The sequence below is a fragment of the Rhinolophus ferrumequinum genome, chromosome 6 (genome assembly GCF_004115265.2).
Source record: "Rhinolophus ferrumequinum isolate MPI-CBG mRhiFer1 chromosome 6, mRhiFer1_v1.p, whole genome shotgun sequence".
Classification (NCBI taxonomy): Eukaryota; Metazoa; Chordata; class Mammalia; order Chiroptera; family Rhinolophidae; genus Rhinolophus; species Rhinolophus ferrumequinum.
The window spans coordinates 97,002,435-97,016,279 of record NC_046289.1 but is presented as its reverse complement, the minus strand read 5'-3'; the positions used below and the strand labels follow the sequence as shown (position 1 = coordinate 97,016,279).

Genomic DNA, 13,845 nt, shown 5'->3' with positions numbered 1-13,845 from the left:
ATAGATAGATAGATAGATAGATAGATAGATAGATAGATACAGATATTTTAAACCACAGTTGACACCAATCACTATTCAGCTACAGCTTCAGGTGTACAGTGCAGTGATCAGGCATCTACATCTTCCCGGAGGTGATCTCCCCAATAAGACAAGTGTCCATCAAATACCCTACAAAATCTTTACAACATTACTGATTATGCTCCCCAAACTGTCTTTTGTATCCCCGTGGCAATCTTGTGGTTACCGATTGTACCTTTTAATCCCCTCACCCTCTCACCCAACGTCACCCCCCCTCATCTAGCAACCCTCAGTTTTTTCTCTTTATGTCTGAGATTGTTTCTGATTAGCCTGCTCTTTTATTCTATTCTTTAGATTCCACATATGAGATCATATGGTATTTGTCTTTCTCTGACTGATTTATTTCACTTAATATAATGTTCTCTAGGTCCGTCCATATCATTGCAAATGGTAAGATTTCATTCTTTATAACCAAGTAGTACTCCATTATATAAATGTACCACAGTTTCTTAATCCAGTCATCTACTAATGGGCATTTCAGCTGTTTCCATGTCTTGGGTATTGTAAATAGTGCTGCAACAAACATAGGGGTGCATACATTTTTTAGAATTAGTGTTTTCGATTTCTCTGGATAGATACCTAAGAGTGGAATTGCTGGGTCATAAGGTAGTTCCATTTTCAGATCTTTGAGATATCTCCATACTGTTTTCCACAATGGCTGCACCAATCTGCAATCCTACCAACAGTGCACGAGGGTTCCGTTTTCTCCACATCCTCGCCAGCATTTGCTGTTTGTTGATTTATTGATGATAGCCATTTTGACTGGGGTGAGGTGGTATCTCATTGTGGTTTTTATTTGCATTTCTCTAAAGATTAGTGAGGTGGAGCATTTTTTCATATGTCTGTTTGCCATCTGAATGTCCTCTTTAGAGAAATGTCTCATGTCCTCTGCCCATTTTTTAATTGGGTTGTTTTTTTCTTTGGTGTTGAGTTGAATTAGTTTTTTTAATAAATTTTGGGTATTAGCCCCTTATCAGATGTATCATTGACAAATATCTTCTCCCATTTGGTAGGATGCCTTTTTGTTTTATTGATCGTTCCTTTTGCTGTGGAAAAACTTTTTAGTTTGATGTAATCCCACATGTTTATTTTTTCTCATACTTCCCTTGCCTGAGGGGATATATCAGTAAAAATGTTACTAAGGGTAATGTCTGCAAATTTACTTCCTATATTTTCTCCTAGGAGTTTTATGGTTTCAGATCTTACATTTAAGTCTTGAATCCATTTTGAATTTATTCTTCTATATGGCATAAGGAGGTGGTCCAGCTGTCTTTTTTTGCATGTGTCTGTCCAGGTTTCTCAGCACTATTTATTGAATAGACCCCAAAGTCAATTCTTGCTTCCATTCTCGTAGATTAAATGACCATATAGGCATGGATTTATTTCTGGGCTCTCTATTCTGTTCCATTGATCTATGTGTCTGTTTTTATGCCAGTACCATGCTGTTTTGATTACTGTAGCCTTGTAGTATAATTTGATGTCAGGTATCGTGATACTTCCCACTTTGTTTTTATTTCTCAAGGTTGGCGTGGCTATTTAGGGTCTTTTATGGTTCCATATAAATTTTAGGATTATATGTTCTATTTCTGCGAAAAATGTCCTTGGTAGTTTGATAGGAATTGCGTTCAATCTGTATATTGCCTTAAGCAATATGGACATTTTAACTATATTAATTCTTCCTGTCCATGAGCATGAGATGACCTTAACCTTTGATTTTTACCCTCTGGATTCATATATAACAACTGCTTTTTTCCCAACAGAGGGGAGGGAATATCTTCTTTTCATAAACTTCGTGTTCCCCTCAACGTTCAGTAAAGCCCTTTTTCTTTTTATGCTTTTTAGATTCATTGAGGGCAGGTGTTACAACATTGATGATAGGGCTGGTTCAGTAAACAGATGCCTCTCAGTAAGCCCTGGGAGAAGTGGCTGGTACCAGCTACATGGGCTGATTGAAGCTAGAAGAAGGGGTGCTTAATTATCCTCAGCTTTGGGCATTAGCCACGATCTGGACTAAGAGGAAAAATCCCACTTAATGTCCTACTGCATGTGCATTTAGCTGTAGGGAACGTTTTAGGCCCAGTCTTAAGAACAAGACTGTCAAGGACGTATTTGGTATTCAGTGAGCATCTATGGAATTGAATCTAGGCGAGATGGCAGTGATTTTTTTGGTCACCTGCTACACATAGACTGACAAATCAAAGTCAATAATGTTCATCTATTCATAGATTTAAAAAATTGCTATTCCCTAATTAAGTATCATGACTTTTCTGAAATGCAAAGTGAAATGCATTTATGAAAAGCATGTTTTATTATTGCCAATGTGAAGTCATTTGAGTTGTGTGTTGAAAGATGACTAGTAATTTAACAAATGGAGAAAAGAAAGAGGTGAAAGACAATTCCAGAGGCAAGGAAGCGTGGAACAGCAGTCTATGAATACTGCCTTATGTAGCTAGAGCAGGAAGTGTGGAAGTGGCAGAAGAATTCGGAGAAGTAGATTAAAACCAACTGTACAGCATTAAGAATTTTGAATGTTCTGCTTTAAAGCATTTTAGAGCTATAGAAAAGGTTTTAAAGTAGACCAATGTCACCATCAGTGTGTGTTTTACAAGATAAACTGGTAGCATTCTGAAGAAGAATGATTAGAGATGGGCAATACTGGTAGCCATATATCTGTTTGGAGGCTCTTGACTTGTAAATAATCATATTTGCTGTCACTACAATGGGTAGGATCCTGATCATTGCATTTTGAAATGATTTGCAAAATACAGTTGGCCCTTGAACAACAGAGGTTTGAACTGTGTGGGCCACTTATAGGTAGATTTTTAAAAATAAATATACAGTCATCCCTCCGTATCACTGTGCTGGGAATCTGCAGGTGAGGAGGGCTGATTCCCTGCATTGTTCTACGCCACTTTACACGGGGGACCTGAGCATCCATTGATTTGGGTATCTCAGTATCCCCGCAGATGCTGGGGGACAACTGTAGTCAAGTTTTAGGTGAGTCAGAAGTTCTATGTGGATTTTTGCCTTCGTGGGTGGTTGGCGCCTCTACCTCCCATGTTATTCAAGCATTAGCCGTATCTGTTTCTGCTGCCATGTTGAAAGAGGTAATGGCACATAATCTTTGACTAGGCTGTTCTCAGACTAGGATTTCATAACGAGATATAATTACAGTCCATCCAGTTATACCTTTTCTATAACAGATGTTTTTCATTTATTTATGCTATCATTCTAAACATAAATAATGATTTAGTACTATTTAAGATAATATAATGTGAAGAATGTAATTTGAAATAAAGTTTCCTAATCTGTAAAACATTCACAAATTATCCTCTTTTTTTTAATTAAAGCTTATTGGGGTGACAACTGTTAATAAAGTTACATAGATTTCAGGTGTACAATTCTGTATTACATCATCTATAAATCCCATTGTGTGTTCACCATCCGGAGTCAGTTCTCCTTCCATCACCATGTATTTGATCCCCCTTACCCTCATCTCCCACCCCCCTCCCCCCTTACCCTCTGGTAACCACTAAACTATTGTCTGTGTCTATGAGTTTTTGTTTCTCATTTGTTTGTCTTGTTCTTTTGTTGTTTTGGTTTATATACCACATATCAGTGAAATCATATGGTTCTCTGCTTTTTCTGTCTGACTTATTTCGCTTATCATCATACTCTCAAGATCCATCCATGTTGTCACAAATGTTCCTATATCATCTTTTCTTACCGCCAAATAGTATTCTATTGTGTACATGTACCACAACTTCTTTATCCATTCATCTATCAAAGGATATTTTGGTTGTTTCCACGTCTTGGCCACCGTAAACAAAGCTGCAATGAACATTGGAGCACACGTGTCTTTATATATAAATGTTTTCAGATTTTTGGGGTAGATACCCAGGAGAGGGATTGCTGGGTCAGATGGTAATTCTATTTGTAATTTTTTGAGGAACCTCCACACTGCCTTCCATAGCGGCTGCACCAGTCTGCATTCCCACCAACAGTGTTTGAGGGTTCCTTTTTCTCCACATCCTCTCCAACACTTGTTACTATTTGTCTTGTTGATGACAGCCATTCTGACTGGGGTGAGGTGATATGTCATTGTGGTTTTTATTTGCATTTCTCTGATGATTATTGATGTTGAGCATTTTTTCATATGTCTATTTGCCATTTGGATGTCCTCTTTGGAGAAATGTCTCTTCAGGTCCTCTGCCCATTTTTCAATTGGGTTGTTTGTTTTTTTGTTGTTGAGTTTTATGAGTTCCTTGTATATTTTGGATATTAACCCCTTATCAGAGGCACTGTTTGCAAAAATCTTCTTCCATTCAGTTGGTTGCCTCTTTATTTTGTCGATGGTTTCTTTTGCTGTACAGAAGCTTTTAAGTTTCATATAGTCCCATTCATTTATTTTAGCTTTTACTTCCATTGCCTTTGGAGTCAAATTCATAAAATGCTCTTTGAACCCAAGGTCCATAAGTTTAGTAACTATGTTTTCTTCTATGCAGTTTATTGTGTCAGGTCTTATGCTTAAGTCTTTGATCCATTTTGAATTAATTTTGGTACATGGTGACAGATAGCAGTCCAGGCAAACATCCTTTATGTATAAAACTTATTTTTTTATCATGCAGAAAATAAAAAACAGTGGATTCAAGGGTTAAGAATCAATGAAGTTAACTGTACTACTTCATGGATGACATGAAATGAAATTGACTTTTTTCTAAGCTATGCATGATAGCGAAGAGTGTGATGGTTACTAGAACAGTTTGGTACTGCTGCCTTGGTTTATGCAAAGATGCCAACAGTTTGTACCCATGACTTTTGTGTAGTTAGTACAAGTGTCAAATGAAAAGGACAACTAGCATCTTAGTATCATTATGAAAATAGTTACGACATCTCAGATCCTTTTGAATGAGCTTGGTGACACCCCCTGATTCCTTCTAAAGGCCCATGGACTGCCCTTTGAACCCCTGCTCTGCGGTCTGTGTAACACGGAGGCCTCACTGTACCTCACAAAACCATGAGGAGGACCATTCCTTTTCATGTGTAAGAAATAAGTGCAAACGCACATATACTGGCTGTGTTTAAAGTGCTTACTGATCCTCATTATCTGGTGAATTGTAACCACAAGCACTGGGATTTTTGAACAAGCCTGGTTACCTAATTATAACACCTTGCGAAATAGCCAGTCTTCTAGAAAACCTTGGATATGGGATTTCTCTTTACCAGGAAAGCAGACTCCTCAGGAAGTGGTCTGATAATTCAATTCCTTGCTCCCTATTTTTGTAACTTACCTCAATAGTGATCTTCCATCTTGGCCCAAAGTTCTATTTTAGGATGTGATTTCTTCATTAGGTTTCTGAGATTTGTGCTGTAGCTATATACATATGTGTCTAGATGGTGCACAGTTTCTCCTCCTTACATATTCAGCCCACGGACAAACCCCAGGTACATATACTTTTCTTGGATCTTCATAAAGTATCACGACTCCCTGGGGAGGGTAACAGACATCGTTCCCTATGTAGTCATCAGGTGTTTAAGGGTGGTGTGGTCCATTCCTTAATCACCACCACAAGTATCTCTGGAACTCCATCTATCTTCAAATCTGTGGGCTTACCAAAGTAACTCACAGTATGGAGTTTCTTTGTACCCTTCGACCATTCCTGCTATTCTTTCCTGCATCCTTTCTCTGTCATGAGCCTTATAGCATTTTCAGAGAAATCAAAACTCTCCTCATAGGTCGTACTCATTTTAACACTTTGGTGTACCTCCTACTCGTTTATATTGGCTCTTTAAGCCATAGGAGAAAATAGAAATGTTGGGCTCGACTGAGGATTATATCAAAGAGGGTGTCTTCACTTAGATCCTCCACATTAAAGCATCCGGTTCCCAATATTTTTGTTACAGTAGGAAAGCTTATTAGAGATTGGTCACACGGAATAATAGGAAAGCCTGTTATGGACTGGTCTCACAGAATTCTGATCCAAATCAAATAATTAAGGATCTCTGTTTCAGAATATCATTCTTAGGAAAAGGAGATTGTAGAATCATCTCGTACACAGACTTTCTCACACAAAGGATGGCAAATCTACATGTTTAGATGGCTGCATTTGTGGGTTTTAAAAAGAGTGTTGTAAAAGGAGGGAGGGAGGGTCAGACAGTACTGTGTACTGTGAGGTGAGAGTACTAAGAAAGAAGGACTTAATTCTGCTTGGGGTACTGGGAAAGGCTATAGAAGAGATGACATGTGCGCTAGATCTCAAGGGATGAGTCTGAACTAACCTGCTGGAAAAGGCATACTGGTACAAAGCATACAAGGTTTAATTCTGGAAAAAGCTGTGTAACTAAGAATTTCTAGAAACTTGGATATGTAATTGTGCAGAAAGGAAGCCTTAAGTCAAATAGGCTTTGTTGTAAAGCATACTAAGACATTAGCAGTCAGGCCATGAGGGAGAGCCAGGACTCACAGGTCTGTCTCATATTATAGATAGCTTTCTGTGAGGTGCAATGGGAAATTTGTTTTAATGGGAATTTTGTTTTAAACACAGGATGTCCTCATTTTTAGGGAATAATTGGTGCCACAAAAAGATTGTTTAAAGTGAGTGTGCTCAAATAACATAATTAATGCTTGATATGAAGTGTATATATGAGGTCGGACAATTAAGTTTGCAAACTCATCCTAGAAAAAGTGCTGCATACCTCGTTGCTGAATATCACTACGGTCACCTTCAAAGTACTCCCCTTGGGAAGCTATGCACTGACACCAGGGCCTAGTCCATCCTTCAAGGCAGTTTTGGAACTCTTTTTCTGGAATGGCCATCAGAGCTATCATCGTATTTACCCTTGATGTCCTGAATGTCATCAAAATGTCTTCCTTTCAATATTTCCTTTATCTTTGAGTGAAGAAAGAAGTCACTGGGGGCCAGATCAGGTGAGTAGGGAGGGTGTTCCAATACAGTTATTTGTTTACTGACTAAAAACTCCCTCACAGACAGTGCCGAGTGAGCTGGTGCATTGTTGTGATGCAAAAGCCATGAATTGTTGGCACAAAATTCAGGTTGTCTAACTTTTTCATGCAGCCTTTTCAGCACTTCCAAGTAGTAAACTTGGTTAACTGTTTGTACAGTTGGTACAAATTCCTAAAGAATAATCCCTCTGATATCAAAAAAGGTTAGCAACAGGTTCGTGAACATAATTGTCAGACCTCATACATGTAATACTGTACCCACAAAAAAAACAGTATGCACTTTGTTTGGCTTCCCAGGGAACACACTCAAAATTAGGCCACAACACTCCAGTGATATTGGTGTTATTGTACTTCTTAATCTGGGTGGTGGCTATACAGGTGTTTGCTTTATAATTTTTGAAACTGTGCTTACAAAATTTTAAGTGTAACATATTTCATGATGAAAATAAAACATCTGGGGGGAAAGTTAGGCCACAAGAAAAACCTCAAAGGCAAAGAGTAAATGTAAACTGAAATTATTGAGTAATTTAAAAATTACAATAAAACCACTATGTATCTGAATCTGTGGGATGTATAGCTAAAGCAATGTTCAGAAAAAAATTTATTGCCTTAAAACCTTGTAAGAAAAATGAAAATAAACATCTAACTTAAAAAGGTAAAAATAGAACAACCAAATAAACTTGAGAGCAGAAGGAAATAGTGAAGGTGAAAGCAGGAAATAGAAAACAAGAAAATGGTGAAACTAATGAGTAAAAAAAGTTAGTTCTTGGAAAACAAATCATTAATTAAAGTGGAATAGGTTCAAATTCACAAATAAGAAGTAAAGAAGGAGTTACAGATAACAGTGAAAACTAGCAGTCACAAAAGACTACTGGTGTTTTAATTACTTAGCTTTTGCTGTGTAACAAATTACCCCCCCAAAAATCTAATGACTTAAAATGACAGTAAACATTAATTACCTTATCCCTGTATTTTTGTGGGTCAGGAATGCAGGAGCAACTTACCTGTGTGGTTCTGGCTAGGTCTGTTGTGAGCTGTAGTCAGAGTGTCAGCCAGGGCCGAGCAGGACTGTTGCATTTGCTTCCCAGATTCTCACTCGTACCGCTGGCTTGTTGGTGCTTGCTGCTGGCAGTGGAAGGCCTTAGTTCTTGGCCACCTGCACCAGGGTCTCCACAGGGCTACTTGAGTGTCCGGTGACTTTTTCCAGAGCAGATGATGTGAGAGAGACAGGTAGAAGCCCACCGTGTCTTTATAACCTGGCCTCAAAAGTTACACTCTGTCATCTCTACACTAATCACACAGTTGAGCCGTGTTCAGTGTGGAAGAGACTAAACAAGGACGTGAATACCAAGAAATGACAACTCTCGGGAGCCATCTTGGAGGATAACTACCGCAACTGTATTCAAGTCTGAAATAAGTTGGAAAATGTAAAGTTTTCTAGGAAAATGTACTTTACTAAAACTGCCTCTGAAAGAAAGACTTTCAACAGGCCAATTACCAAAGGAGAGATAAAGTTATTGAAGAGTTTCTTCCTATAAAAACACCAGGAATTTTCAGAGGAAAATTTCACAGAGGAATTTTACCAACTGTTTAACGATATAATTACAATACAATTTAAGCTGTTCTGGAGCAGAGAGGGTCTTTTTTTTTTTTTTTTAATGAAAAGAGTGTAACAGTGATACTCACTCTCCCCCCTCTCCAAAAAAGAAAAACAGAAAATTGCTCACAAACATATTAAAGGCAGCAGAACAGAGGATGGGCTCTCGACTAAACTTTTGTGTTTACATCCGAGCACCAGTTTACTAGCAATTGTGACATGGGCTAGTCATTTAATCTCCAGGCCTCAGGTTTCTCATCTGTAAATTGGGATTAGTGGTGTGGCACTCACAGGATTAGATGAGTTAATATTGGTAAAGTCATAAGAACAGCACTTGATACGTTGATCTATATATCTACATATATATATATATGTATCAATAAAACATTTGCCACATAAATTCAGAGCTGCCTCATCTATGAACATCTAAAAATCACTGTTTTATAAATGCGACTTTTTAGAGCTCTAAAAATATGTGTTTGGGGTTTTTTCCTGTCCCCGTCCAGTTTTATTGAGATATAGTTTACATATAACATTGTGTAACTTGAAGTTGTATGACGTGATGATTTGATATATTTATAATAAGGTTAGTTAACACATCTATCATCTCACAGTTACCTTTTGTTTTGTTTTGGAGGTGAAAACATGTAAGATTTACTTTCTTAGCCTTTCAAGTATTCAGTATCATGAACTATAGTCAGCATGCTACACATTATTACATCCCCAGAATTTATTTCTCTTATAACTAGAAATTTATACTTTTTGACCATTATCACCCATTTCCCCCACCTGCCCACCCCCTGGCAACCACCAAGCTACTGTCTGTTTCTCTGAGTTCAGTTAAAAACACCTTTTTAAAGAAGGGAATCCTACCTCCTCCCATTTTGAAAGGGTGAAATCAATTGTCAGTTTCTTTTTCTGTACAAACTGAAAATAGTTAACTCTCTTTAGGCATGGTAACGTGTTAAACTGCTCCATGGTCTTGGCTGTCTGTCAGAATTGTGTGTCATGTGTCGTCTTTGGTAGTGGTAATCCAGATTTTCCTAGGAACTTTGTTAATGTTATGGTGAGTAAATAGAAATTTGAATATTGTGTACGATATTAAATCATGGATTAGTGGGACTGTAGACCTAATATTTTTAATCAACATTTGAAGAGAATTGTAGTTGATATCCTGATTTTAGGAATAATTTGTTTCTGAAGTTTAAACTGGGAAAATCACTGGACTTAACTATTCTGAAAAGGATTACAATATGGCTCTATAGGTTTCTCAGTACTTGCATTAAGACTTGGGTACAAATTGTTCATAAAATGTGTGATCAGTCAAAACCAATAAAATCCCTAATATGACAGAAAGAGGTGCTATTATCTTGGAGTAGAGAAAGTTTTTCTATTATATAAAATCATTTAAAATTGATAGGTTCATCAGCATAGATGTCAAGTATTTACTGCATGACAGAAATCACCATAGCAAGGCAAAAAGGAAGTGACACGTCATGAGAAAATATTTACATTTTTTGTGACAACTCATATCACAAAGTTTAATTTTCCCTAATTAATAAGGAGAAGCCCCTATAAATAAACAGAAGGACCAGCCACCAGTGAAAAATGAACAAAGGGTACTACAGATTACTTCTCAAAGTGTTAGCTCCTGACCCTTTACAGGAAATCCAGGAGGTCAGATCTATTTTTATCATAATGCCAAGAAAGTGTTTGCCTTTTTCACTGTGTTCACTTTTTGCACTGATGCTAAGAAAACAATTATAGGTAAAACCACTGAAAGATAATATTCAGAGACTTGAAAAAAAAATTCCCATTTTTTGGGGGGCGAAAACTAATTAATGCTTATTATGGGAAAGTTGGAAAGTACAGAAAAGTATAGAGAATAAAGGATATTATTCCAGTCAAGAAACTACTCTTAATAATTGGGTGTATTTGCAGATTGAAATAAAGAACAAAAACCTATCGTATACAAGTTTATGTCCAGTTTTTAACACAATATTAGTATTTTCCCATGTTTCTGAAAGCTCTGTAATCAACTTTAAAAATTATTTTCTTTGACCTTGTAAGAGAACTCTGGGCTATAGGGATTTCAGGTTTTCCTTCATCTTTGTTTTATTAATGCTGTCTTAAAAGAGATCCGACCTTGTAGGGCTTATTTGACTTTCTTTAGCTCTGTTAAGTAATTCTTAACTAACCCATGGTCAAGTACTCACTCAGGCAGCTAGGGAGGTGACTGCCAAACAAAGGCCACTTTTTTTGTGTGTATACTAAGAATAAATAAGCTCAGATTTTCTAGCTCTCTGAGGCTTTTATATCACATTAAACTTTAGTTATTCATTGGGCTTCATTAAAAAGCCAAAATCAAATGGAATGGGAAGATGTCCTGGAATTTATCATTGGATTCCCAGCGGTTACATTGGACTTTCTTTACCACTGTGTTGATACTCATACCGTCTCCAAACCCTGCGCTCTGCCTTCTTCTGAGTCAGCTTTTGTTAAAGTTTCACACTGGCCTTGTGTTTTGAGGACCACCTTCTTATCTTTACTTCTCCACTGCAGAACTGAAAGGGGAACAGCAGTCTTAGAATCTTCCTTAGGCTCACCTCGTTGCATGTTTTAGAACACACAAGTGGAAGAGTCAGCCTGAACGCCCTTCGAACCTGCCCCCACTGTAACCTTACCGCCTGGACTAAGTCTGCAGTTTCTACTTCTGAGACAGCATATCTTGCGTCTTTCTTTCCCAAATCAATTCAGAAATCGGTCAGTTTATTGTCTCATGCTATTCAAAAGATATGAGTATATTTGCATAAACAGCTAACTTTGAAAAGCTCTTAAAATATCTCTTTTTATTATGAAGTACAACACATAGGAAGACAGAAACATACATACACATCTTCATGCATGATAAAGTGAACACCCACATAACCACTTAGAGTTCAGGAATAGAAAGAACATTGCCAGTTATCCAGAAGCACTCCTCTTTCTCTTTCCAAACAGTTCTTTCTCTCCCTCTAAGGTAAGCAATAACTTGATTTTATGTTAATCATTCTATTTTCTTTGTTGTTTTCCCACTAAAGTTTCCTGAGCACTATAGTTTTGTTGTGTCTATTTTGAGCTCTATGTAAATAGAATCATATAACATGTATTATTTTGTATGTGACTTATTTCACTCAACTTTATGTGCATAAGACTTGTCAATATTGTGTTTAGTTGTAGCTCACTCTTGTTACTGTGTAGTGTTTCGGTGTATACATACACCACAATTCTGTATGCATACACCACAATTCTCACGTTGGCAGACATTTGCCTTGTGTTTTAGGGAATTGTGAATAATGCTACTATGAACATTCTCGTACATGTCTTTTTGATGGACGCATGCATGTGTTTTTGTTGGGGATATATAGGAGTGGAATTACTGGGTCACAGGGTGTATGTATCGTCAACTTCAGTACATAAGGCCAAACTTTTTCCCAAAATGGTTGTGCTACACAGTCGTGTATGACAGTTCCCAGTTGCCCTACCTCCTCCCCAGCGCTTGTATTCCCTTATGCCTTAATTTTAGCCAGTCTAATGGGTGTGTGATTGTGGTTTTAATTTGCATTTCTGTGCTGTGACTATAATGTGCTTAGGTCCCTTTTCATGAGTATATTGACCTTTTTTGTGAAGGATCTGTTCAAAGCTCTTGCCCATTTTTCTAACTGGTTTGTCTGGCTTTTTCTGATCTGTAGGAGTTCTTTGTGCCTTCTGGATGTAAGCCCTTAATTTGTTACTTCTGTTGGCAGATTTCTTCCACTCTTAAAAGTGTTGTTTGATGAACCAGCAGTTGTTAATTTTAGTAATGTGGTCTAATTTATCGTGCTTTTCATTTAGGCTAGTACTTTTAGGGTCATGTTTAAGGCATTTTTCCTACGTGATGTTATGAAGATAATCTTTATTATCTTCTGAAAGCTATATTGCTTTGTCTTTCATATTTAGGTATCCAGTCCACCTGGGGACAGTTTTTGTATGTGGTATAATGTAGGGAATGGTCTTTATATTTGCACATGGATGTCCAGTTTTTCCAGCACCATTTATTTAGAAAAGGATTCTTTCCATACTGCCCGACGGTCCCTTTTGTTGTAAATGAAGAGGCTGTATGTGGGTAGATCAGTTTCCAGACTCTCTATTTTAACCAGCTTTGTACCAGCACCACTGTTTTAACTCCTATAGCTGTCTATCAGTATCTGCTAAGATAAGGCATCCTAACTTCTTCAGTAGAGTTGTGACTGTTCCTGGCTCTTTATATTGCCATACAAATGATAGAATCAGCTTCACAAAAATTCTCTTGGGATTTTTATTGAGGTTGCATTGAATTTATAGATCACTTTAGGGAGCGTTGACATTTTTACAATATTGATTGTTTCCATCCATGAACATAATATCGATCTCCATTCATGTAGATCAATATTTCCTCTCAAAAGTGTTTTATGGTTTTATGTATAGAAATTTTACATACCTTTAGTATGAATTATTACCAGGATTTTAATATTTTAATGTGATTATAAATATTAAAAAATTTTTATATTCTGTTTGTTGTTCATTAAATAAAAATACAATTGATTTTGGTGTTTTTCACCTTGTATCCAGCAACCTTGCTGAACTCACTTATTCTAATAATTATTCTGTGGATTCCTTTGGTTTCCTACCTTTACAGTCATATTGTTCATGAGTAACAATAGTTTCACTTGTTCTTTTATAGTCCTTATGCCTTTTATTTCTTTTTCTTACATTAGCTAGAACCTCCAGTACAGTGTCGAAAGGAAGTGGTAATAGGGATCGTTCTTGGCATTTCCCAGTCTCAAAGGGAAAGCTTTCAACCTTTTACCACTAAATGCAATGTTTGCTATAGAATTTTCATAGATGCTTTATGAGATTTAGTATGTTCACCTCTATTCCTGGTTTTCTAAGAGTTGTTGTTATTCAGTGTTGAATATTATGAAACGCCTTTACTGCAGGTATTGAGGTGTTCATGAGACTTCTATGTTATTGATATGAAATATTATACCAAGTGATTTTCTAATGTTAAACCATGGTTATACTACTGCAATAAATCCAACTTAGTCATGAGTTAATATCCTTCTTACATCTTGCTTCTCTCAGTTTGTAATATGTTGTTTGGATTTTTGCACCTGTGTTTATGAGTAAAATTGTCCTATAATAGTTC

General features: G+C 37.0%; 1 protein-coding gene across 11 annotated transcripts in view; it reads left to right on the top strand.

Annotated features, from left to right (window-relative positions):
• MYO9A (myosin IXA) overlaps window positions 1–13,845 on the top strand; it is a 251,933-nt gene that overhangs the window by 226,559 nt on the left and 11,529 nt on the right. The window lies entirely within an intron of this gene.